We start from the raw sequence: 24892 nt of genomic DNA, 5'->3' as shown, positions 1-24892 counted from the left end.
TCCACACAGCAAAGTTTAGGAAGACCCCAAGGGTGCACCCCCAGCAACATGGGGCTGGCCGAGTGCAGAGGTCAAAGTTAGTGTTGGGTGCACAATGGAATCCTTTGGAGACTGGGGACACATGAAAGTGAACGGTTTGCAGGTAAGTATCCCTGGTCTCAGGGCATGTGCCCTGGGGGTTTTAGATCAGCACCAGTGGGGGCCACAGATCAGCACCAACCACACACCCTCAACGGCACAGGGGCGGCTCGGTGCAGGGTGCAAACAGCGTTGGGCGCCTAATGCTTTTCAATGAGGAACTCCGGGTTCATGAAGAGGTGCCAGCTTGGTCCAGGCTGTCAGCTGAAGAAGACCAATGGCTGGACTGATAAGTTGAGGCTCTTATGGACATTGATGGACTGTCGTCTGGGTTCCCCAAGGTGCCCAAGGGGCAGGGGTGCCTTTAGGCGTTGGGTATCTTAACCAGATCCAGTCGTGGTCAGGGGAGTACTCTGGATTCAGGCTGCAAGCATCGTCCTGGTGGTCAGGGGGGTCAACCCAGGATGGACTTGAAGTCAAAATCGCCCCTGGGGACTCTTTCTGTTCAAGCTGGCCACTTGGGCTCGGGCCGTGGGCCTAGGTCCAGAAGGGGCAGGACTCCCGGATCTGGAGGCCTCTGGAGTCCTTGTTGGAGGTTTCTTTGTGGACAGGGCTGTTGTCCTTGGGAGTTCTTGGTCTTTAGGTAGGTGGGCAGTCTTCTGGGGTTTGTAGACATCAGTGGTCCTGCAGGATGAGTCGTCTTTTAGCATCGGGAGTCTTGAAGCTGCAGGTAGGCCGCTAGGGCTGGGCCATGTCAGTTGTCTCCTGGAGTCTTCATTGCTGGTGTGGTTCTTCAGTCCTTCTTCTTTTTTAATGTCATTAGGAATCTGAAGAGCAAGGTTCAGGGGTGCCTTTAATATTAGATTTAGGGGCGTTACAGGGGTCAGAGGGCAGTAGCAATTGGCAACTCACCCTGAGGACGACTACACCCTTCCAGTGCCCACTCCCTTTGGGGAGGGGGGCACATACCTAACACTATTGGCTAACTCCCTCCAAAACAAGATGGGAATTCTGCAAGGAGGGGGTCACCTCAGTTCTGGGCACCCTAGGGGTGGTCCCAGTTGGGGTGGACACTCCTCCTTGTGCTTACTAATTTCCCAGCTGTACCTGACACCAAAAGTTGGGTTTGGTCCAAGTGGCAGGCATCTCCGCTGGTTGGAGTGCCCTGAGGCAGCATAACAAGAAGCAGGAGCATTTGAGGCTCACCGTCAAGTGTTGCTGTTACAAAGGCTCTCACCCCATGGGATCAGAAACTTGTCTGGTGGTGGCAGGCTGCAATAGACCAATCAGCCAAACACTAGATAGTTGGGTGAATTTTAGGGGTATCTCTAAGATGCCCTCTGTGTGCATTTTACAATATATCCAACACTGGCATTGGTGTGGGTTTATTGAGCTGGGAAGTTTGATACCAAACTTCCCAGCATTCAGTGGAGCCTCCATGGAGCTATGGAGTTCGTAGTGACAAACTCCCAGCTCAGGTACTTAGTATGGCTACACTACACTTACAATGTCTATGAATGGACTTAGACACTGTAGGGGCATATTGCTGTTGCAGCTATGCCTTCACCTGTGGTATAGTGCACCCTGCCTTAGGACTGTAAGGCCTGCTAGAGGGGTGACTTACTTATGCCACAGGCAGTTTTTTGTAGGCATTGCACCCAGGGAGGGCTGCCATGTCAACTTTACAGTTTTCTCCCCACCAGCACACACAATCTGCAGTGACAGTGGGCATGTACTTGGTGAGGGGTTCCTTAGGGTGGCATAATACCAGGCTGCAGCCCTTAGAGACCTTCTCTGGCCACAGGGCCTTTGGTACCACTGGTCCCTTAACAAGGGACCTAGCTGGGTGCCAGAGGTTTGCCAATTGTGGAAGCAATGGTACAGTTTTAGGGAAAGAACACAAGTGCTGGGTCCTGGTTAGCAGGATCCCAGCACACACTCATTCAAGGTAGCATCAGATGTCAGGCAAAAAATGTGTGGGGGGTGACCATGCCAACAGGGTCACTTTCCTATACCACCCATGGGACTTCCTTAAAAAAATTGGTGTGCGGATGGGATGGAAGGGGTTTATCTAGGCCTCGGGCAAAGTCATCCTCACTGGGTAAACCAAAATTTCCCAAAAATGCCCAGCAACTTGGGTTAGCCAAACCATTCTTTTGCCTTTAATTTAGTAATTATTTTTGTTTGTAACAATAGATTTAATACAATTGCAAGTATAAATGTGAACAGGAATTTGCACACTTGCCTTCACTGCTGCTGAGGAGGGGCACTCGATCCCCCAACAGTCAGTACTGATTCCAGGAGGAGGGTCTCCAGCATACCAGCACACTCAAGCTCAAGGAGTGCCATGGAAACGGTATGCCTTCACTGCTGCAGAAGAGGGAGACTCCATCTTCCAGTATTCAGTACTGAGCCCAGGAGGAGGGGCTCCAATACACAAGTGCGCCCTTAAGCACAAGGAGACCTGCAGGTGTGGGATGGGCATGGGATGTGTCTAGGTGCGTGCCTGTGCAAAGATCAGGCCAAGAGCAGGCCCGTCTTCACCTATCTGAGCCGGGAACAGGTATGGCAGGACCACTCCTCTAACATTTGAGATTTGCGGACTCTTGTGACAAGAAGCAACAGACAGCTGAATACTCTTGTTTTGAGAGGAAGAGTGAGCAGGTGTGCTGATGTGACTCCTTTGTTTTTATCACCCTTTCTGCTTTTGCAATGTAACTGCCTTTGACTCCCTTTTTGTTTCTTCATCACAACTCGTCAAGGTAAACTAGTGAACAACTAAAAGAGGGGTCCATAGCTAAAGTTTGTACAAATGTAGACTGTACTGATGTATGCAAGTAAAAGCTCAAGCCACATAAAACTGGGAGATAGTCACCATCCTTTAGCAGGAGCTAAAGAGATTTATAATAAATGATCTCAAGTGGCTAACTATAAACAGATGATGAAAAGCAGCCTTTATGAAATGGGTAGTCTTGCTGTGTACTTGTAATTGTCCATTGTGAGGCAATGGTGAAAAGGAAAGCAAGGGGAAGCCTTCAGGGGATGGTGAACAGTAAAAAAGAACATGTACAACATGCAGCAGAGCACAATGGATGAAATTGCTAATCCTATCGAAGAGGTGTAAACTATCCTCAAAGAAGGAAAAACATCTAAGGGCCTGATGTAGTTGTTGGCAGAGGAAATACTCTGTCACAAATATGATGGACATCCCATCCGCCATATTGAGATCCTCATAGGATAAAATTAGATTGTAATATGGTGGAAGGGATATCTGTCACATTTGTGAGAGTATTCCCTTCCGCCAAGAGCTAAATCAGGCCCTAAGTGTTTAGATTTAGGCCTGAAGGTTGGATACATTTTTAAAGAGGAAATAATTCTGTACCATCTAGATGAGATTGAACTTCCCCAACTAAAGAACAAGAATCAAAGGCTTGTCAGGATTTAGACGACGGCGGAGAGGGGAGTTCACAGCCCAATTCACCAATGGTTGAAGTGGTACCAATGCAAGATGTCAGATGTGAGAGCCAACCAATTGTGGAACTTATTCACCTTTAAATATTGTGTACAAACAGGTATAGCCCTCTTGAAAAGGATGGGGCAGTGAGGAGTTCCTTAGTGAAGGATGTAACTAGGCAGCCACTGGCCAGTATAACAGTTATGTTGGAGAAATTTGATGTTACACATGATGATAATAAGAGTCTTAAGTGTTACACGGTTCCTACAAAGTTAGTAGGACTGTGTATATGACAACATGAACTTCACAATATATTGACTTAAGGCCCAATTTAGATGTTGTTAGTCACACAGCCAAGCTGCGTCGGTGGAGGGCCAGAAAAGACCATCACATCGCCGATCTCCCGCCCACCGTATTTAGAAGTATTGTACCTAAGCCAAAGACCTCCACAATGGAGTGTATTCCGTTGCGCAAGCTGCATCCGGCAGCCAACACAGTGGACTCAATGCCAACAAGTACGTCCTCTGTCATCATCTTGATGGAGCCATCCCGCCAAGCTTATTTAGATCACACAGTTATGCTGGCAGTATGTCAGTGGTGGGCCCTTGATGGCGGGAATATGCCGCAGAACCCGTTCATGATATCGCTATGGCTGCAGCCACCGGTTTAATGCTAGCTGCCCACACCGGCTGTAAATTGGACAATTGTGCGCACCTGCAAAACACACTATAAAACACACTTCAGTTCAGACCATGGTCCTTCACATTGCAGAACACCTTTTGGATAAAGGAATTGTCAGACAGGAAACAGGTTTCTGTTTTACTCTCCCTCTGTATTTTCTTGTTAAAACCATATTTAATTGTTTTTCCCTAATCTTTTTGGGCACTAGTTTAGTTTTTCCCCATAATTAATTATGGCAAGGAGAAATCCCATTTATCAGAGGGAGGGTTGTCTATCCTGGTGGATGAAATCATAAGAGTATAGCCACAATTGTTTGAAACAAGTCCAAAATACTACCATATCCCGGAAGGGGCAAATGTGGGTCAGAATAGTTGACAGAGTGAACGCCGTAGCTAACAATCTGCACACACAGGAGGAGATTAGGAAGAGGTGGAGCGACCTGCAGGGAAAGGTTTGTTCACCGGCCTCCAAGAATCACCTGGAGGACCAGAGGACTAGTGGTGGTTCTCCCAACCCCCATTACAACTCTTTCCCTGAGAGGAGAAGGTCTTGCAGATTCTACAACCTGAATGCTTGACAGGAATCCCTGGTAGAGTGGTAACTGGTAAATTACACCTATGTACGTCTCACTAATCACTAATGGAGTCCTATCATTAAGTTAGACATTTAGAATGCTACAACACCCTTAGCAAAACAGATATAGCTAAGTTTGACTGCACAAAATATATTGTGTCATACCAATTACTAGCAGCAGAGCTGTAGCTCTCCTTTTAACAATGGGCAATATGTATACTCAGATTGCGTGTAGTTTCCCATGGATTATCCCTTGCATTGGCTCTGCCCATTACTTTTGAACAATGCATTTAGTTGTGCTTCCAAAAACAGGTCCAAAACTACATCAATTTACACAGGAAAGGAAAGTGTTTCTAAGTGGTATTTTCTCCTAGTTACATCATATCTATACCTTTGTACATGTTGCAAGCATGTGTTCATCTCTAATATAGTCATTTAAAGTGATACATGTAACTTACATTTCAAACAAGTATTGTCTATGGTATCAAAAGATGAGTAAAACTGCCATGATGCTTTGTTTTTGGATCTGGAAAACAGTAGCGTAATGTACGGGTGTTCCATTGCCCTTTATTTATATATCAACACACATTAAAAAAAAATGACTGCATTTGTCAGTCATCATCCTATGGATTAAAATGTCACTTCTTGTGTATCACAATCATGTTGACACCTGCTCATAGCGACATAGAATTGATAAAAATGCTTACATAATTCATTGACTATTGAATCCTAGTTTTCCTAAAATGTGTTTTGGCATGCTAAATAGAAGTAGTGGCCACACACAAGTTAATTTGCACTGTTGATATGATGACCAAATACCGTGATATTTGTAGGTTCAACCACATTGATTCCAATATTTTGTTGCCTGCTGGGGCTTAGAATGGTTCCATACTCCAATCTACTCACCACTGTGTTGGGTTCAAAGTGTGCTACATGTAACATACAATTCTGAAATAACACTTTTGCATTTCAAGACATCTCTACAACGTCAGCACTAGAGTTGTGGTATGTGTAAATCAGGCTGCATTTGTAAAATAATCGAAACAAAACAAAGGCCTAATCAGTTCATCATTCTGTTTCTACTTTTCTAGGGTGGGCCAGTTGCAGACAAAGCCACTTTAAATGTCAAATTAGGTATTAGTTGCATGTTCTCTGCAGCCTTCATGGGTCCAACAACCCAGCCCAGTGGACCACCATCTGCAAGGCAGGACACTTCCACTCAAGACGAGGAGCAAGCCTTCATTGCGGACACACTAATGCAAGTCTTGATGATCAGGAGCCAGCTGGTCCATCTGGTCTATGTGGCCAGACAGTTTCAGTGAGTCAAACTTGGCCCACACCTACACCTCCCATCACAACTGCAACAACATCTCAGCGTGAGGATACCTCCACTCCTTGTACATCGAGGAGGTACACACCATATCTGTCCCCCAAGTCCTGACTGCTGTTGAGACACCACCAAGACAGCCTCCAGTTATGCCAGGAACCAGTGGGATGGGGCACACTTCCTCAAGGTCACAGGCTGATGGGGGTAGGGTTCATGGGATGGACTCTGTGGGCAAGCCAAGTGAGGCCCCTGGGGTTTTTGCAAGTCTGACCACCGTTGACCAAGTCTTGGGATCAGTACAACAGTCTCACGACATGATGGGCCAGGTTGTAACTGAGCTCCGGGCAATCAAGGAGGTGCAGAGGGAGCAAATCTTGGAACTATGAAACCACAATGAAAGTATGAGCTTCCTGACTGGAGTGCTATTTGACATCTATCACCCTCTGTGCAGGACTTTTCCCATTCCATCTGCCCCTGTCTGTGGTCCCTCCACATCTGGGCCACGTACACCACTGCCAGCTACAGAGAGGGAGGCCCGCCACTTGAGGAGCCTGCTCCTACCACCCCAGTCCCTGTAACTGTGCCCCCTCTTCCTCACCGGAGGGGACGGTTATCCAGACCAGCAGGAGAAGGTGAAAAGACCATCACCTCCAAGAGACGCAGAACGTAATTTCCTCCTGTGTGTGTCTACCATTCACTCTGTGAACTGTTTCATGGACACATTTACCTTTGCTGAGGATATTTGTATTTTGGACATTGGACTCCAAACTGTTTTTGGCACTACTGTCAAATTTCCATACACCATAATAGTCTCTTTTTGTGTTCATTTCATCTTTTCTTGATTCACCTTACTCTTTTTGTGTCATGATAATAAATGTTATGGACACAGACTACAAGACTCTTGTTGGATTATTTGTGCCCTTTCATTTGTCGTGTCTGTCTTCAACCATCATATTGTCAAATCTTTTGAACATTAATTTGCCAAAATTTTTTGAAATGACAAAGAAATAAAGGGGGTCATTCTGACCTCGGCGGTAAAAGGCCCTTACCGCCGGTCAGAAGTCCGCCATACTACCGCTGCGGCCGCGGTAGACCGCCACGGTCATTCTGACCACCAACTGTGAAACCGCCAAAAATCCGACATCCAAGGAAGGCCGCCACATCAGCGGGCCGCGGAAAACTGGAGATGACCAAACCTCCACCGTCACGCCAACACAAACACGCCCATGCCATTCTGACCCACGAATCCACGCGGCGGTCTTTCAACCGCGGTATTCCATTGGCGGTACACACCGCCGCGGTCAAAATACACACACAGCACCAAAACACTGCCACATTGGACATTTTGAAATACGCACACCTGAGACACATACAAACAACGCTCCCACACATCCAATCAACTATAAAACACACACCCACATCACCCACAAACCCCCACTAGTTGGAAATCGGAGCGAAGGCGAGAGCGAGAGAGATAGAGATAGCGAGCACAGCATTAGAAAACCCCAACACACACAGGAACCCAACTTCATCACCCACACCACATCTACGCACACATCACCACATATCACCACGCACATCACCACAAACACCACCCCACACCTCATCCACACCACCCCATGGCACCCCAAAGACACCCACGGTTTTCGGACCAAGAACTCCGGGTCATGGTGGAGGAAATCATGAGGGTTGAGCCCCAGCTCTTCGGCACACAGGTGCAGCACACCACCATAGCAAGGAAGGCTGAGCTATGGCAAAGGATCGTAGACAGGGTCAACGCTGTGGGACAGCATCCCAGAAATCGGGAAGATATCAGAAAGCGATGGAACGACCTACGGGGGAAGGTGCGCTCGATGATCTCCAGGCACAACATCGCTGTGCAGAAGACTGGCGGCGGACCCCCACCCACCCCACCCCAATTCACAGCATGGGAGCAAGAGGTGGTAAACATCCTGCATCCTGATGGCCTCGCTGGAGTACACGGAGGAATGGACTCTGGTAAGTCGAATCTCAACTACTTCACCCCCCCAACCACCAGCATGCCAACCCCCCCCCCAATATCACCCCCCAGCACATAACCTCCCTGCCAATGTCTCACCAGCACAACCCACCATAAACAACACCAACCCCTGAATGCCAACACAAACCATAGACAGCCACCACCAAAGCATGACCATTGCACATACCCATACACCCCCCCCCTAACCCTCACAACACCTCCCACAAGGGAATGCCAGCACTGGGGGACAAGGGCACCCAAAATGCACGCCATGGCACACACAGAAACAATAACCATACTCCTTCACCCCTGCAGGGCCTGAACGCCAACACACCGCCACGGAGGGTCCAGAGATGTCCATCCCACCCCCAGAACAGGCCCCCAGCGAGGACAGCAGCTCTGTCGACCTAGAACCTGACGACCAGCCCGGACCATCGGGGACCTCTGGACAGTCGGTTCCCCACACACAGACACAGGCCACAGCAGACCCAAACCCCTCTGGGAACACCAGCACAGCTAACACCCAGCGGGCACATGCCTCTGTCCCGCGGACGCGTCAATCAGCGGTGTGTCCGCCACTACAGGGCACCCAGGCTGACCCAACACCCCAACAACAACAGGGACCTGGGGGCAGTGGTAGTGGGCACACCATCCAGGGGACAGAGGCCCGGGGAAACAGGGCAACTGGGAGGGCTGCTGTGCGACGGGGGGGAGGACAGGCCCAGGGAACCGACTCTCCAAGAGGCCCTCACCACCATCATGGGAGCATACCATCACTCCCAGGAGACGATGGCGACGGTACTGGCCAGGTTCACCGAGATCCAGGCACAGCAGGAGGAACGGTACATGGGGTTCAGCAATGAACTCCGGGACATCGCTACCGCAATGGGGACCATAGTCCAGGCCCTCAACCGGATAGAAACCACATTGCGGGACCATGTGGCACCGCAAAGGGCCCCTGTCACTAGCCAGGAACAGCCTACCACCTACGCCGGCGCTAGTGGTCAGGAGGCCCCCACAGAACGACGGGCCACCAGAACCTCACCTCCTGCTGAAGAACAACCACCCCGCAAGAGGAACCTGAGATCTCAAAGGAAGACAGAGTAGGATGCCAAGACCCCCGCCAGTCTAATATCCCCCCGGATGTCATTCCACTGTCCCACAGTGTCACCCTGTCCAACCTTGAACTGCCCCTGCTCCATCCTTCCACAGCCATATGAACAATGCACCTGTGCGACCGAGAACTGGACTCTGCCATGACATAACTCCACCCTCACCCTTCACCGTTTTAATATCATGTTCCAAAATATAGCACTAAAAATAAATCACTCATTGCACATAAATCATTCTGGAGTCAGCCTGTATTATTTACAAATGTATAACACATTACTTATCAATAATGTTCTGTTATTTATGTGTGGACAACATACTGATGTCAATAAGCATTAGTCCATGGGCTAACCAAGCAGAAGTCACGCAGTGGGTCATACAGCACTGAAAAGGGAAGGGAAAAGTAAACTTCAGTTTAAAAGAACTGGGGGGAAATACACAAAGTAAAGATGCAGGGGGCATTCAGTAAATGGTAAATGGCGTGGGTGATCCCTACCTGTGTGCTACTGAAAATACTGATGGATAACTCTGTCCCTGTTGTCTGGGTCGTCCTCTTCGTCTTCCTCCTCTTCACTCTCCGCAGGCTCCACAGCTGCTTCAACACCACCATCTGGACCATCCTCCTGCAGGAAGGGCACCTGACGTCGCAATGCCAGATTGTGAAGCATGCAGCAGGCCACAATGATCTGGCACACCTTCTTTGGTGAGTACATCAGGGATCCCCCTGTCATATGTAGGCACCTAAACCTGGCCTTCAGGAGGCCAAAGGTTCTTTCAATGACCCTCCTAGTTCGCCCATGGGCCTCATTGTACCGTTCCTCTGCCCTGGTCCGGGGATTCCTCACTGGGGTCAATAGCCAAGGCAGGTTGGGGTAACCAGAGTCTCCAATTAGCCACACACGTTGTCTCTGTAGCTGTTCCATCACATAAGGGATGCTGCTATTTCGCATCACATACGCGTAATGCACTGACCCAGGGAACATGGCATTCACATGGGAGATGTACTGGTCAGCCAAACAGACCACCTGAACGTTCATCGAATGGTAACTTTTCCTGTTTCTGTACACCTGCTCATCGTCTTTTGGGGGTACTAAAGCCACATGGGCAAGGGCATAAAAATCACCCTTCACAGTGGCCAAATCGACCTCCTTAGGGAATACAATGTAGCGCCGCATGTGTTTCGTCAGGGCAGACAACACTCTAGACAAGATCTTTGAAAACATAGGCTGAGACATTCCAGATGACATGGCCACTGTTGTCTGGAATGAGCCACTTGCCAGAAAAAGGAGGACTGACAGAACCTGCACTAGAGGGGGAATTACTGTGGGTTGGCGGATGGGGGACATCAGGGCTGGCTCCAGCTGGGCACACAGTTCATGTATAGTGACTCGGTCAAGTCGGTATCGTAGCATGATGTGGCGTTCTTCCATTGTCGACAGGTCCAGCAGCGGGCGGTACACGCGAGGATTCATCCTTCTCCTCGCAAGTCCCAGCGGACGGTGCCTAGGAAGGACAACATGGAGCACAGAGTCAAGCAAGTCACAGGTACGTTCACCACTGCATGCATAGCACACGATTATCTATGTATTGAAAGGCGTGTATGTGTGGCAATGCAAGGCCTAGGCCTGTGTGACGCAGTACAAATAATGCCATGTGGGCCCTTGAAATGGCGGCTGCCTGACCTGTGAAGTGGGACAATGGGATGTGAGGTCAATGCGCTGGCGCGGCACACCGTGGCGGTAGGCGGTCGAAGACCGCTATACGAAGCCGCATTGGCTAACATTGAAGCCTATGGGTTTCAGGAGCCAATAATAAGGTGCGCCGGCGGTCGCGGTACGCACCGCCGCGGTACACACCGCCGCGGGCGTGACCGCCATTTTCTATCTGCTTCATCACTCGAGACCTGATCTTCCACAGGAGAGGACCTATACTGCAAGTGCTGCTGTGACCTCGGTCTGGAAGTGACAATGGCTGCTGCGACTGGGGAAAGGGCCCCCGCCTTCAGTTCCGAAGAGTTGGAGAAGCTCGTGGACGGGGTCCTCCCCCAGTATGCGTTACTCTACGGTCCTCCAGACCAACAGGTAAGTACACTGGGTGCACATTGAATGGGCTATGCCTGTGTGGAGTGGGGTGGATGCTAAGTTGGTGGGGTGGGGGGCGAATGAGGAGTGCAACGCACGACAGATGAGAGCATGTGCCATATGGCAAGGTTGGGGAGGGGGGGCCAATCGCATCTAACATGCAGGAATATGATGATTTCTCCTTCCCACCCTGTACATGTCAAATAGGTCAGTGCCCATCAGAAAGTGGACATATGGCGTGCTATCGCCAAGGAAGTCCGGGCCCTGGGGGTCCACGTCAGACGGGGCACCCACTGCCGCAAGAGGTGGGAGGACATCCGCCGCGGGACCAGGAAGACCGCCGAGTCACTGCTGGGGATGGCCTCCCAACGTAGGAGGGGTGCCAGTCGTACCCTGACCCCCCTGATGTCCCGGATCCTGGCGGTGGCCTACCCTGATTTGGATGGGCGCTTGAGGACATCACAGCAGACACAAGGGGGTGAGTATCAGCACATTCTGCTATCTCTCTGCGCAGTGGAGGCGTCTGGGTGGGGGAGGAGGGTGACATTAGGCCAGGGCGCTTTCTGTTGTGTAGTCCGCTCCTATAGGCATGGCCCTGTGCTCCCGGACCCCACCTCTGTAGGGTGACAAGTACAGCTATCGATGGTCCAGCATCGCACATGTGCGCCTTTGGCGTCTCTAGACCTGTAGTCCTAGTCCGAAGTACTGAGTAGTGTACCCCGAACTCGCGGCTTAGTGCTTGAGGCTCCTGTGTCTGTCCTCTCCGCCAACGGTGTTGTCATTGCATTCACTCAACCTGGTCTTCGTTTTTCTCCACCCACCCTTCTTCTTCGTCTTCTTGTGCATCTGTGCATTAGCATCATCAGGCGGAGGAGATATGGCATCGGAGCACGAGGGAGCTGCAAGTCACAAGGCCCCGGTGGGACCAGGAACAGACACCGAGGGCACCAGTGATCCGGAGGGCGAGGGGAGCACCACAACGGGGACCGGTGGTGACACCAGCGACAGCGACACGTCCTCGGATGGGAGCGCCCTAGCGGTGGCGGCAACATCCGGGCCCCCCGCCTCTCCAGGTACAGCCGCCACCCAGCGCACCAGCCCCGCCCTCCCAGCAGCCCCTCAGCTTACGCTCCGTGCCCGCTCGCCCAGGAAGGCGGGCGTCTCCTTCGCCCCAGGCACCTCAGCCCCTGCCCCTGTTACCCCTGCTGCCCTCAGTGAGGAGGTCATTGATCTCCTCAGGACACTCATTGTTGGGCAGACTACCCTTTTGAATGCCATCCAGGGGGTAGAAAGGGAGGTGCATCGGAGCAATGCCTACCTGGAGGGCATTCATTCGGGTCAGGCTGCCCATCAACGATCGTTCAATGCTCTGGCCTCAGCACTGATGGCAGCCATTGTCCCTGTTTCCAGCCTCCCTCTTCTGACTGCCTCCAGCCTGTCTCTGTCTCCTGTTCCTCAGCCTATCCCATCCACACCATCAGACCAGCCTGCACACACCTCAACACCCAAGGGAAGCTCATCCAGACACAGGCACCACAGAAGCCACAAGCATTCACGCAAGCAACACCCAGATGCAGACATTCCAACAGTCACTACCACCTCTGTGTCCCCCACCTCCTCGTCTCCCTCCTCCCTCCCTGTCACGTCTACACTCACACCTGCATGCACACCACCATCAGCCAGTGCTTCCATCACCAGCACACCCTCCAGTCCAGTCCGCACACGTGCAGTCACCACCCCCACTACCATTTACACGTCCCCTGTGTCCTCTCCCACTGTGTCTGTCACCCCCTCTTCCAAGACACACAAACGCAAGCAGCCACCCACCCAACAGCCATCCACCTCACGACAGCCTCCAGCACATGCACCTGCACCCTAAGACAGCACACCTGACTCTCCTACAACCACATCCTCTTCCTCCACTTCCATCTCCACTTCTCCTACCTTTTACCTTGGTCCTAAGAAAGTTTTCCTTGCTAATCTTGACCTCTTTCCCTCCACTGACCCACCCCCTCCATCTGCAAAGAGTCCCAAGAGCACCTCAGCCACCACCAGCCCAGCTTCGGGTGTCACTGTGGTGCATGGGTTCTGGAGCCCACCCTTTGCCAGCAGTGACACCTCAATCAGCAGCAAGGGGACAGGCAGCCCCCCACCAGGCAAGAAGACCAGGAAGGTAAAGGGCCGCCGTGAGAGGACTGACACGGCTGCCCCCAAGGAGCCAAGTTCTCCCACATCACCAGCCACAACAGCTAGGGGAGGCAAGAGCCCGAGAGCCCCATCTAAGGAGCGAAAGGGCAGCAGGGCGTAAAAGTCAGCCAGCAGGAGCGCGGAGCAGGAGGGGCCCACAAGCCCCATCCAGGGTGTTAGGAAGGACACCAAAGAGCCCAGGACTCCGTCACCGAAGGGTCCAGCAACAGCACGGTCGGAGGGCGAGTGAGCAGGGAGTCCAGGTCAGGTCTGGCTCCCTTGACCTACTGGACGAGCACCGCTGAAGAGGGCCCCGCCGTGCAGAAGAGCACCGCTGAAGAGGGCCCCGCCGTGCACAAGAGCACCGCTGAAGAGGGCCCCGCCGTGCAGAAGAGCACCGCTGAACAGGGCCCCGCCATCTCAAGCACCGCTCCGCTGGGCCCTTCATCTCAAGCACCGCTCCGCTGGGCCCCGCCATCTCAAGCACTGCTCCGCTGGGCCCTTCATCTCAAGCACCGCTCCGCTGGGCCCCGCCATCTCAAGCACCGCTCCGCTGGGCCCCGCCATCTCAAGCACCGCTCCGCTGGGCCCCGCCATCTCAAGCACCGCTCCGCTGGGCCCTTCATCTCAAGCACCGCTCTGCTGGGCCCCGCCATCTCAAGCACCGCTCCGCTGGGCCCCGCCATCTCAAGCACCGCTCAGCTGGGCCCCGCCGTCTCAAGCACCGCTCCGCTGGGCCCCGCCGTCTCAAGCACCGCTCCGCTGGGCCCTTCCTGTCAAGCACCGCTCCGCTGGGCCCGCCATCTCAAGCACCGCTCCGCTGGGCCCTTCATCTCAAGCACCGCTCCGCTGGGCCCCGCCATCTCAAGCACCGCTCCGCTGGGCCCCGCCATCTCAAGCACCGCTCCGCTGGGCCCTTCCTGTCAAGCTCCGCTCCGCTGGGCCCCGCCATCTCAAGCACCGCTCCGCTGGGCCCTTCATCTCAAGCACCGCTCCGCTGGGCCCTTCATCTCAAGCACCGCTCCGCTGGGCCCCGCCATCTCAAGCACCGCTCCGCTGGGCCCCGCCATCTCAAGCACCGCTCCGCTGGGCCCTTCCTGTCAAGCACCGCTCCGCTGGGCCCCGCCATCTCAAGCACCGCTCCGCTGGGCCCTTCATCTCAAGCACCGCTCCGCTGGGCCCCGCCATCTCAAGCACCGCTCCGCTGGGCCCCGCCATCTCAAGCACCGCTCCGATGGGCCCTTCATCTCAAGCACCGCTCCGCTGGGCCCCGCCATCTCAAACACCGCTCCTCTGGGCCCCGCCATCTCAAGCACCGCTCCGCTGGGCCCCGCCGTCTCAAGCACCGCTCCGCTGGGCCCCGCCGTCTCAAGCACCGCTCCGCTGGGCCCTTCCTGTCAAGCACCGCTCCGCTGGGCCCCGCCATCTCAAGCACAGCTCCGCTGGGCCCTTCATCTCAAGCACCGCTCCGCCTAGCCCCGCCATCTCAAGCACCGCTCCGCTGGGCCCCGCCATCTCAAGCACCGCTCCGCTGGGCCCTTCATCTCAAGCCCCGCTACGCTGGGCCCCGCCATCTCAAGCACCGCTCCGCTGGGCCCCGCCAACTCAAGCACCGCTCCGCTGGGCCCTTCCTGTCAAGCACCGCTCCGCTGGGCCCCGCCATCTCAAGCACCGCTCCGCTGGGCCCTTCATCTCAAGCACCGCTCCGCTGGGCCTTTCATCTCAAGCACCGCTCCGCTGGGCCCCGCCGTCTCAAGCACCGCTCCGCTGGGCCCCGCCGTCTCAAGCACCGCTCCGCTGGGCCCCGCCATCTCAAGCACCGCTCCGCTGGGCCCTTCATCTCAAGCACCGCTCCGCTGGGCCCTGCCGTCTCAAGCACCACTCCGCTGGGCCCTGCCGTCTCAAGCACCGCTCCGCTGGGCCCTTCCTGTCAAGCAACGCTCCGCTGGGCCCCGCCGTATCAAGCACCGCTCCGCTGGGCCCTTCCTGCCATGCACTGTTAACGGTTCACTGTGCCCACCATGCCTCCTCCTTGACCAGTGGAGACTGTAATCCACCTGATGGACTGTGGCTTTGCACTCCCCAGGATGGCCGAGTGGGCAACCCACCCACTGTAGAGACTTGAGAGACTGTGGCTTTGCACTCCCCAGGATGGCCGAGTGGGCATCCCACCCACTGTTATCGACTTGAGAGACTGTGGCTTTGCACTCCCCAGGATGGCCGAGTGGGCAACCCACCCACTGTAGAGACTTGAGAGACTGTGGCTTTGCACTCCCCAGGATGGCCGAGTGGGCATGGTGGCCCCTTCGTGGATCTGGCGTTGTGGACTCATACGGCTGTGGTGCCCCCCCCTTCCCTTCCCCCTGAGGTGCCTGTAGTTTTTTCATCAGATGACCCTGCAGTGTTCTCTCCAAAGGACTCAGGTCTCCTGTGTGGGCTTTGCCCTTGTGTTGCTACACTTTGGCCCACGGACACTTTGAATCACGTTAGTTGTGCAGGACTTATTGCCTCGGTTTTTTGTATGCACTGGATATTGATTTTGGATTTTTGAGTTGTTATTGCTATTTGACCGTGACTTATCAGTGGTTTTTATTTCCCATAAATTTCGAGTCACTATTTAATTATGTCCTTGTTTTCTTTACGGGGGTTTGGGTGGTTTCACTGTGACTTGTTGCTCTGCATTGGTGTGTACATGGTTTGGGGGGGTGGGTGTATCGCGTATGTGTGTGCACGTGACCTTTCGTCCTCCCCCCTCCCCTGTGTCATAGGTGCAGTACTCACCGTTGTCGTCTGCGCCGGCGTTCGTACTCGTGGTAGATGAGCAGGTAGACGAGAGCAGGTAGGATGTTTAATTCGGGTTCCATGCTGTCCTCCTTCCTCGTGGAGTGCGTAGAGGTGCGCGTTTTCCCGTTCGTAGTCTGTTTCCGCTGTGTTTTTATCGGCGGTGCTCCCGCCCCGGAAAAGGTGGCGGATTGGCCGATCATGATAGTGTGGGCGGAACATTGTCTGCCGCCTGGCTGTTGGCGGTGACCGCCGCGCTGTTTGTCGGTCCCGCCGTGGCGGTCGGAGTGTTAAGTTGGCGGGCTGTGTTGGCGGTTCCAGCCAGGGTCAGAATTCCATTTCTTGGACCGCCGGCCTGTTGGCGGGTTGGCCGCCGCTTTATCACCGACCGCCAGGGTTAGAATCACCCCCAAAGTGTTAAACAATGTATTAAAAAATAACAAACTCAACTCAGAATGTATTTGGAACATATGTTGGCAACAAGTTTTTGTAGAAATGAAATCTGGGTTTCATTAACTGGGCCTAACCCCACTAGTTGTGCCATTCCGAGTTATATGCTTCACAACCTTGACACCATGGAATAATGGAATATGCAGTGGTATCAAATAAAATAGGTAAACTATCACTGATGCATGATCTTTGCTGAAGTTATACATCCTGCCCTCACAATAGGAATCCTAGATCAATAACACCAATAGTCTACATCATGGCAATAAAACATTTGAGGCCAAATGACCATTACAGGACACTGTGGCAGTATCTCCGGCAATGACACAATCACTAATCAGTGGTTTGTTAACAAGAAGTTCAATCATTTATGAGGAAACACATTAACAGCTATCTCCACTGTCCAAAAATTGAAGATTTAGTCAAAGTGAAGGAAGAAAAGTATGCTAGGGCTTTATATACACATCTGATTTGAGCAAGTGAAGTGGCATATATTACCTTGATGGAAGCATCACACAGAGAACAAGTCTGACACAATCTCAAGAACTTCCATTCAATCACAGTGCAAGCTGTCCCTGGAAAAGATTTGTCCATCCAAGTGGGTGTATGTTCCAAGATCAACACATGTTTACTTTTTACTTCCAAACAGCAACATATCACGGCAAATGACTCAACTTTGATGTTCAAATGAAGATGACATGGTGAAGGACCCAGAAACCGAATGATGAGGGTAAATTATTTTTACCACATATTAAATCGAACTCAATTGACAAGTCATGAAGGCACATATACTTAGCACAAGCACAGCTATTCTCTGTCAATGACCACAGAGGTCAGTGTAAGGAATCCCTTATCCACTAACATCTTTGCCTTGACATTTCCTGCACTGACCATTCCTAACAAATTACCATGGCAGACAGATATGTTCCCTGTGTCACAAGTTGTACAGACATTGGAGGTTACAATTTGCAAAGGTAAACTTACACTCAGGTGAAGAAGTGGTCAATCACAATGTAGCGTACGTCAACTCCTTTTTTCTTCACCACTGTCATCTTCATTGGGCATTTCAACATCCTCACCTAGGGGCTAATCACAGTCTCCTTCCTCTTCAATTACAGGGATGTCCCTCCGCAGGACACTGTTATGGAGAATGCAGCAGGTAATCATGATGTGACACACCTCATCGGGTGAGTAGAGGAAGGTTCCTCCGATCTTGACCAGGCACCTAAACCTGGCCTTGAGGAGCCCGAAAGCCCACTCCACTATCCTCAATGTTCTTCCATGGGCCTTATTGAAGCTGACTTCCTCTGGTGTTTTAGGATTTCTCAGCTGTGCCAATAACCATGTTTGGTTAGGGCAATAGAGTGACTGCACTTCAGCACAGGTGGAGGGGTTAGCTGTTCGCTACATCGTACTCCAGTTATGTCAGGTGGACATTAATATGGGTGGTTCCTGTGGTGCCCTTTGTGGCTTAGAGCTCATTACTTGATCCTAACATGTGCTTTGTGATAGTGCCGGGCATGCTGGATGTCAGGGAGGTCTGCTTGGTAAATATCCATGCTCCCAACATTGATGATAGAAATATTTTTAGTGAAGTGCTGAGGGCAATGGTGGAGTATATGTGTGAGAGAACAGGGCTGATTACAGAGGCCCCTTAACTATTTGTCCCCATTTTCCACTTTTTGCTGGTGTTTTCCTGACTCTGATGGTGCCCTGGGTACTGCTAACCACTTCCAGGGCCTGTGCTCTGTGTAACGTCAGTATGCAAATTAGGCTAATTATAATTGGCTAAGTCAACCTACCTTTAAGTCCCTAGTATATGGTAGGGCATGGAGGTTTAGGGACCCCAGCATAGGTAGTGCACCCATAGGTGCACTGCTGAGGTGCTCAGTGACATTTTAAAGGCAGGCCTGCCTTGATGGCTACTTTTAAAATAAAGTTATATGCTAATTCGACTTTGGAATTAAAAGTAGTTACAAAGTCTTAAACTACCTTATCTTTACATATAAGTCACCCCTAAGGTGTGCCCTATGTGCCCCTAGGGCTGGGTGCCATGTAACTATAAGCAGGAACCTTATAAAAATAGTTTTATAAGCCCTGGTGAGGTAAAAACAGCCACATTCGTTTTTCCCTCATTGTAGTGAATGGCCTCCATAGGCTAGAATGGGGAGACTTTGTTTTAATTTTAAAAGTCACCTTAAGTAACAGATACAAGAGTTTGGTATTAAATTAATTGTTATAATAAATCCCACAACTTCCAGTTGTGGGATTTAATATAACTTGTTCAGGTAAAGAGTTTTAAACTTTACCTGAAAAGTTGCCAACTGCAGCCCTACAGTGTTTTTGCTGCTGTGCTTTGATTGGCCAGCCTCTGACAGCCTGGCCAGGCTGCCTTGATGAGGTGTGAAGTGGCCTGGCTTCACACAAAGAGATTTGTCTGTGGGAGGAGATCTCCCCTCAGCAGATGGTGAGGCAAGAAGGGGGAGGGCTGCCAAACTGGTCTTCAAAGACAGAGAATGACATTTGGAGCAACCCAGCAACACCCCCACACCCTGCAAACCAGACAATTAGGTGCCCCCTTAATTAGATTAGGAGAGGGCAGGAGAGGGGTGTGTTTAGGATTTTTAGCCACACCATTGGGTGGGCTCAGACAGATGTAACATCCAAAAATCACTTTCAGCCATGATGGATTTTTGGGGAATGTTGCTCTCTGGGATTGATTTTTGCCACACTTCCCAGGAAGTGGTCATCATAGGGGGAAGGACCCTGCCCCTGATTGGAGAACTAGGACCCCCCTGTTTTTCACCCAGGAGCAAAGATAAAACTGGCCGACCTGCACCCACACCTCAGATCCCTATGAGATTCCAACAAGGAAGATCTACAGGAGAAGAAGGACTGCCCTTCTGGACCCCTGACCTGCACCTGGACACTGCACTCTGGAGGACTGCACCAGCTGCACACTTGGGCTTCACCACTAAAATTACTTTACCTGTCTTCTACTGCTTCAAGAAGGGACTCCCTGGTTTTCTACAGGTAAAAAGGAGCTGCCCAGAGTCCCCTGCATCAAGTCCTGCAAGCAGAGCCCTGCTGACCAGCGTCCAGTGGCCATTTGAGGATTCTGACCAGGTGCATTCTGGGAATTGTAGCCCCAACTCCCAAGGAGCTACTCAGATCTTCTGGAACCTTGGATCAAGTTGTGGACACTTCAAGGACACAAAAAGGACCTCTGGAAGAAGATCCAGAAGTTTGGAGACGTTTGGAGTAACTTCATAAGTTGAAGAGGTGCATTGTGGGAGTTGTCGTCCCAGACCCCAAGAGGCACACCAGAGCCTCTGAACCCTTGGTTGGTGCTGTAGACCACTTTCCTGAATCAAACACTTCCGAAAGTAAGTGTGACAGTGTTACCTTGTGGGTGGCCTGAACTCTGGACTTTGTTCCTTTCCAGTATGACCTTTTTTAACTCTTTGAGCCATAGTTGCTTCTATGCGCTAGAAAGCCTTACTTCTTTAAAAAATCATATCTCCTGTTCCCCTTATCCGATTTTATTTGTTTTGCTGTCATTTTAAAGATAAAAATATAATCTATTTTTATAAATTGGTTTTGGATTTTTAAACTGTTTCCTGTGTTTTATTTAATTACTGTTTTGTGATATTTGAATGCTTTACTCTTTGTCTCCTAAGTTAAGCCTTGTTGCTCGTTGCCAAGCTACCAAGGGTTGAGCTAGGTTTAATATACTGAGACCTAACTGGACCTAAGTGGAGGTTAGTGGCCTATTGCTAAGTGGAGGTACTCACCTTCCCTTACCAGTAACCCATTTCCAACATTTTTGGTGCGCAGTGGTGGGATCCTGTACTTGTGTTCAGTATCACATTACAGTTTTAAGTAGAACAAATAAAAAATCCTTTAAATTGTCCTAGTGCAAAAATTGTTTTTAATTTTTAATTTGGATTAATTTCAATTATGGAATTTTTGTGATTTTTCTAAATTCTTGTTTCCAGTTTTGCAAGCAGAGCCCTGCTGACCAGCGTCCAGTGGCCATTTGAGGATTCTGACCAGGTGCATTCTGGGAATTGTAGTCCCAACTCCCAAGGAGCAACTCAGAGCTTCTGGAACCTTGGTGTCGTAGGTTGACCGATATCACGCACCAGACTGATTGTGTTGTACAGTAAGTATGGTTTATTGTAGTTTATAGGATACTTTCTGATGAGCAAATCTGAGATAGTTGTTTGTAGATGTCTCCTCTCATCTGGGTGTGTTAATCTCGTCTTCTTCCTTCTTTTCTCTCCATAGGCCCCTCGGGAAGCATGTGAGGACAGAAAAAAATAGGCACGGAAAGTGTTTTCATCAACGCTCTCTTCTCCTTTTCTCCCCCTCTTATTCTCACTATCAGGATTTTTATTCTTTACTTCCTCTCTCCTTTCTTCTTCCTATGTTCCGCTCTTGTCTCTTCCTTTCTCACTGGCTCTCCCATAGCCCTAGTTTCTGGTCTTTCCTTCCTCCTCCTGTATTCTGTTTTTTCTTTTAGACCTGTCTGTATCTTCTGCCCGTTGTCTTTGCTCTCCTGTACCTCTCTTCTCTTTCCCTTCTTCTTTGGCGCTTGGCGTTTTCCTTTTCTGTATTTTCTTTAGACTTTTTCAAGTCTGATTCTTCCTGTCGCGATTGACACGTTTTCTTTCCTATCCCACCTCTTCGTTTGTGCTCACAGTGTTTTATCCGCCCCTTCCCCCCCTTTTCCATGTTCCTCCCGCCCCGTGCCCTTGCTCGTTTTATGTTTTTCCCATATCCCACCTTCTCCTCCCGCATCCCACCCTCCCTACCTGTCCCTAGCTCTGTACCTAGCTTGGCCACGCTTCTCCTGAAGCATGGCAGGTCCTAGGTGTCTGCTTCCCGGGGCCGGCGATCTCCGTCCCGGATTGGGACTGTGAGGGCTCATGGTTCCAGACGGGTTCCTCTCTCCAGAAACTCTTGCTATTTGTCGATTCTTCTCCTCCCTGGTCCGCTCCGCTAACTTCTTCCTTTCGGGGTCTGCTCCGGACGGCTTTCCCTTGACGCTCAGGGACCTCCCCTTTTACAGCCCTCTCGTCCTGCGTATCCCACGCGTGGCCAATAGGAAGAGCGGCCCTCTGGGTTGCTTCCGGGGCAACCCAGGCAGAGACAGCACTAGGCACCATTGAGTGTGGGTCGGAACGGTCCGACCCATCACAGACACTCCCCCTAGAGAGCGGCTGTCGATGACGCTCAGGAGTAGGGTGACAGGACAGGTAATCTGCGTTCAAAATGTGGTGGCACGGAGAATGTAGCACCTGGAAAGAAAAGGGTTGCAAAGAGAGAAACCATCTTAGAACCCGAACGTTCGAGTCTTTGTTGCGAGCGAGCCAGGTGAGAGGTGCATGGTCCGTAAGTAGGGTGAAGGTTCACCCACTGGGATAATAGCGCAATGCTTCAACAGCCCATTTAATAGCCAGACATTCCTTCTCAATGGTGGGGTAGTGTGTTTATCTCGGCAGCAGCTTCCTACTGATGTATAATAAAGGCTGGATAGACCCATCCGTCTGAGTTTGTGACAACACAGCCCCAAGTCCCACATCAGATGCATCGGTCTGCAAAAAAAAACGTTTTTGGAAATCCGGACAGCATAATACCGGGTTGGTGGTTAGAGAGTGTTTTAAATGGACAAAACTGCAATGGGCAGCTTCGGGAAGTGAGGAGAAGGTTTTAGGAGTAGTATTTTTAAGTAAATTGGTTAGGGGTTCGGCCACTGATGAGAATTGTGGAATAAACCTCCTGTAATATCCTACAAGGCCGAGGAAAGCACATACGTCTTTTTTTGACTTCGGTACGGGAATCTGTTGGATTGCGTCTACTTTTTCTATTTGGGGATGGACCATTCCCTCCCCCAAGATATACCCTAGATACCTGATGGTTGTAAACCCAAGTCTGCATTTCTCGGGGTTAGCTGTTAAATGGGCTTCCCTCAATGCCTGTAAGACCGCCCTCAAGTGTACCAGATGATCAGTCCATGTCTGGCTGTATATCACTATGTCATCGAGATACGCTGCTGCATATGGCTGATGAGGACGTAGTACCTTATCCATTAGTCTTTGAAATGTGGCGGGAGCCCCATGCAACCCGAAGGGAAGAACATTAAATTGGTATAAGCCGGATGGTGCTGCAAAGGCAGTCTTTTCCTTGTCACCTGCTCTTAAGGGGATCTACCAATACCCCTTCGTTAAATCCAGGGTGGACATGAACCTGGCTTGTCCCAATTTTTCCAACAGCTCATCAATGCGGGGCATTGGGTAGGCATCAAAATAAGTCAATTCATTGACCCTCCTGTAATCTACACAAAACCGAGTGCTCCCATCCGGTTTTGGGACCAATACTACCGGAGAACACCATGGGCTGTTGGAGGGTTCGATGATTCCTGCTTCCAACATAGTTTAGACCTCTTGTTCTATTATGGATTTTTTTGCCTCTGGGATACGATAAGGTCTTTGTCTCGATATTGACTCATTCTTAGTGCGAATGATGTGTTCAGCCAACTGGGTATGCCCTGGCTGTTTAGAAAAAACATCCCTATATGCATTCATAACTTGTAAGAGAGAGACCAACTGCATATCTGGGAGGGATGGATTAGTTTGGGGTCTAGAATCCTCCTGACCAGGTGGGAGGGAAAAGGCTGGGTACAGGATATCATCTGTATTGTTATTAGTGATGTATCGGACTAGTTGGACACTATCGGGTTCCTGCCATTTTTTAAAGATATTTATGTGATATATTTGTTCCCTACCATGGCCGTGGGGAAGATCCAGTTTATAGGTGGTAGGGTTGAACTGTTCAAGCACCTCGTAGGGTCCCTGCCATCGTGCCAATAATTTATTCTCACTACTGGGAAGGAGGACCAGTGCCTTGTCCCCTATTTTTAAACTACGGAGTACACTCCTGGTGTCATACCCCCTCTTCTGTTTTTCTTGGGCTTTGCGTAGAGTGGTGTGCGCCTTTTCCCACACTGCCAGTAGGTTCCCCCGTAATTCCTTGGTATAAGTAAGGAGGTCTTTTGTCTGCTCGTCAGTCTCTTCCCATTGTTCAGCTAGCATTTCGAGAAGGGTTGGGAGTGGCCGGCCGAACAACAATTCAAATGGACTGTGGCCTAGGGAAGATTGAACATGCATGCGTATCGCATACAATTCTAGGGGTAGTTTCTTTTCCCAATCCCTTCCATCCTCAGTGATGCTTTTTTTAAGCAAGGACTTAATAGTCCTGTTGTATCTCTCCACGAGACCGTCAGTTTGTGGATGATACACTGATGTTCTGATCTGTTTTACTCCCAAGGTCTTGCTTACTTCCCCCATGAGTCTGGACATAAAAGGTGTACCTTGATCGGTTAGGATCTCCTTCGGAAAACCCACCCTTGAAAAAAACTCAATCATGGCTTGGGCTATTACTTTCGTGTGCATGCTGGGGAGGGGAATTGCTTCTGGATATCGGGTGGCATAATCAACCAATACCAGGACATACTGTCTACCTCTACTGGATGGAGTGAGAGGGCCGATGATATCCATGCCTACACAGGAAAAAGGGGTCTCTATAATAGGAAGGGGCTGTAATGGAGCAGGTGGGTGTGTGCTAGGGTTATATAATTGGCATTTCGGACAATTCGCACAATACCTCCGGATATCCCCGAAAACCCCGGGCCAGTAGGACCGTCGAAGTATGGCCTCCTCGGTCTTCTCCCTCCCGAGATGCCCTTCCCCCGTATCCCCATGAGCCAATTGTAGGACTTGTTGTCTGTGACTACTGGGGATTATCAATTGTTTCTGCCTTTCATCATTAGACTGGGGAATCCGATACAAGAAATGGTTCTGGATGGGGAATTTTGGACCGACCACAGGCTCCTTGTGACGTAAGGCCCTTTGCCTCTGTCTAAAGTCTCCTGCCACTGTATATACCTTGCCCGTGGCTCCTGGATCCTTCTTGCTGACTTCATAGTCCTTTACTGAGTATTGTTGTCGTTGTATTCTTTTCTGTCGTTTACTTAGCTGAGTTTTCGGTTGTTGACTAACTATCTCCCCAGATTCATATGGGACCTCTTTCCACCACATTTTCAAGGTATGCTCTTGCCCTGCTTTTGTCAATAAAGGGGAAAAAGCCGTATAGTCAGTCCCTACCGGTCC

The sequence above is a fragment of the Pleurodeles waltl genome, chromosome 1_2, assembly GCF_031143425.1.
Source record: "Pleurodeles waltl isolate 20211129_DDA chromosome 1_2, aPleWal1.hap1.20221129, whole genome shotgun sequence".
NCBI classification, from domain to species: Eukaryota; Metazoa; Chordata; class Amphibia; order Caudata; family Salamandridae; genus Pleurodeles; species Pleurodeles waltl.
Note: the sequence above shows the minus strand (reverse complement) of the source record.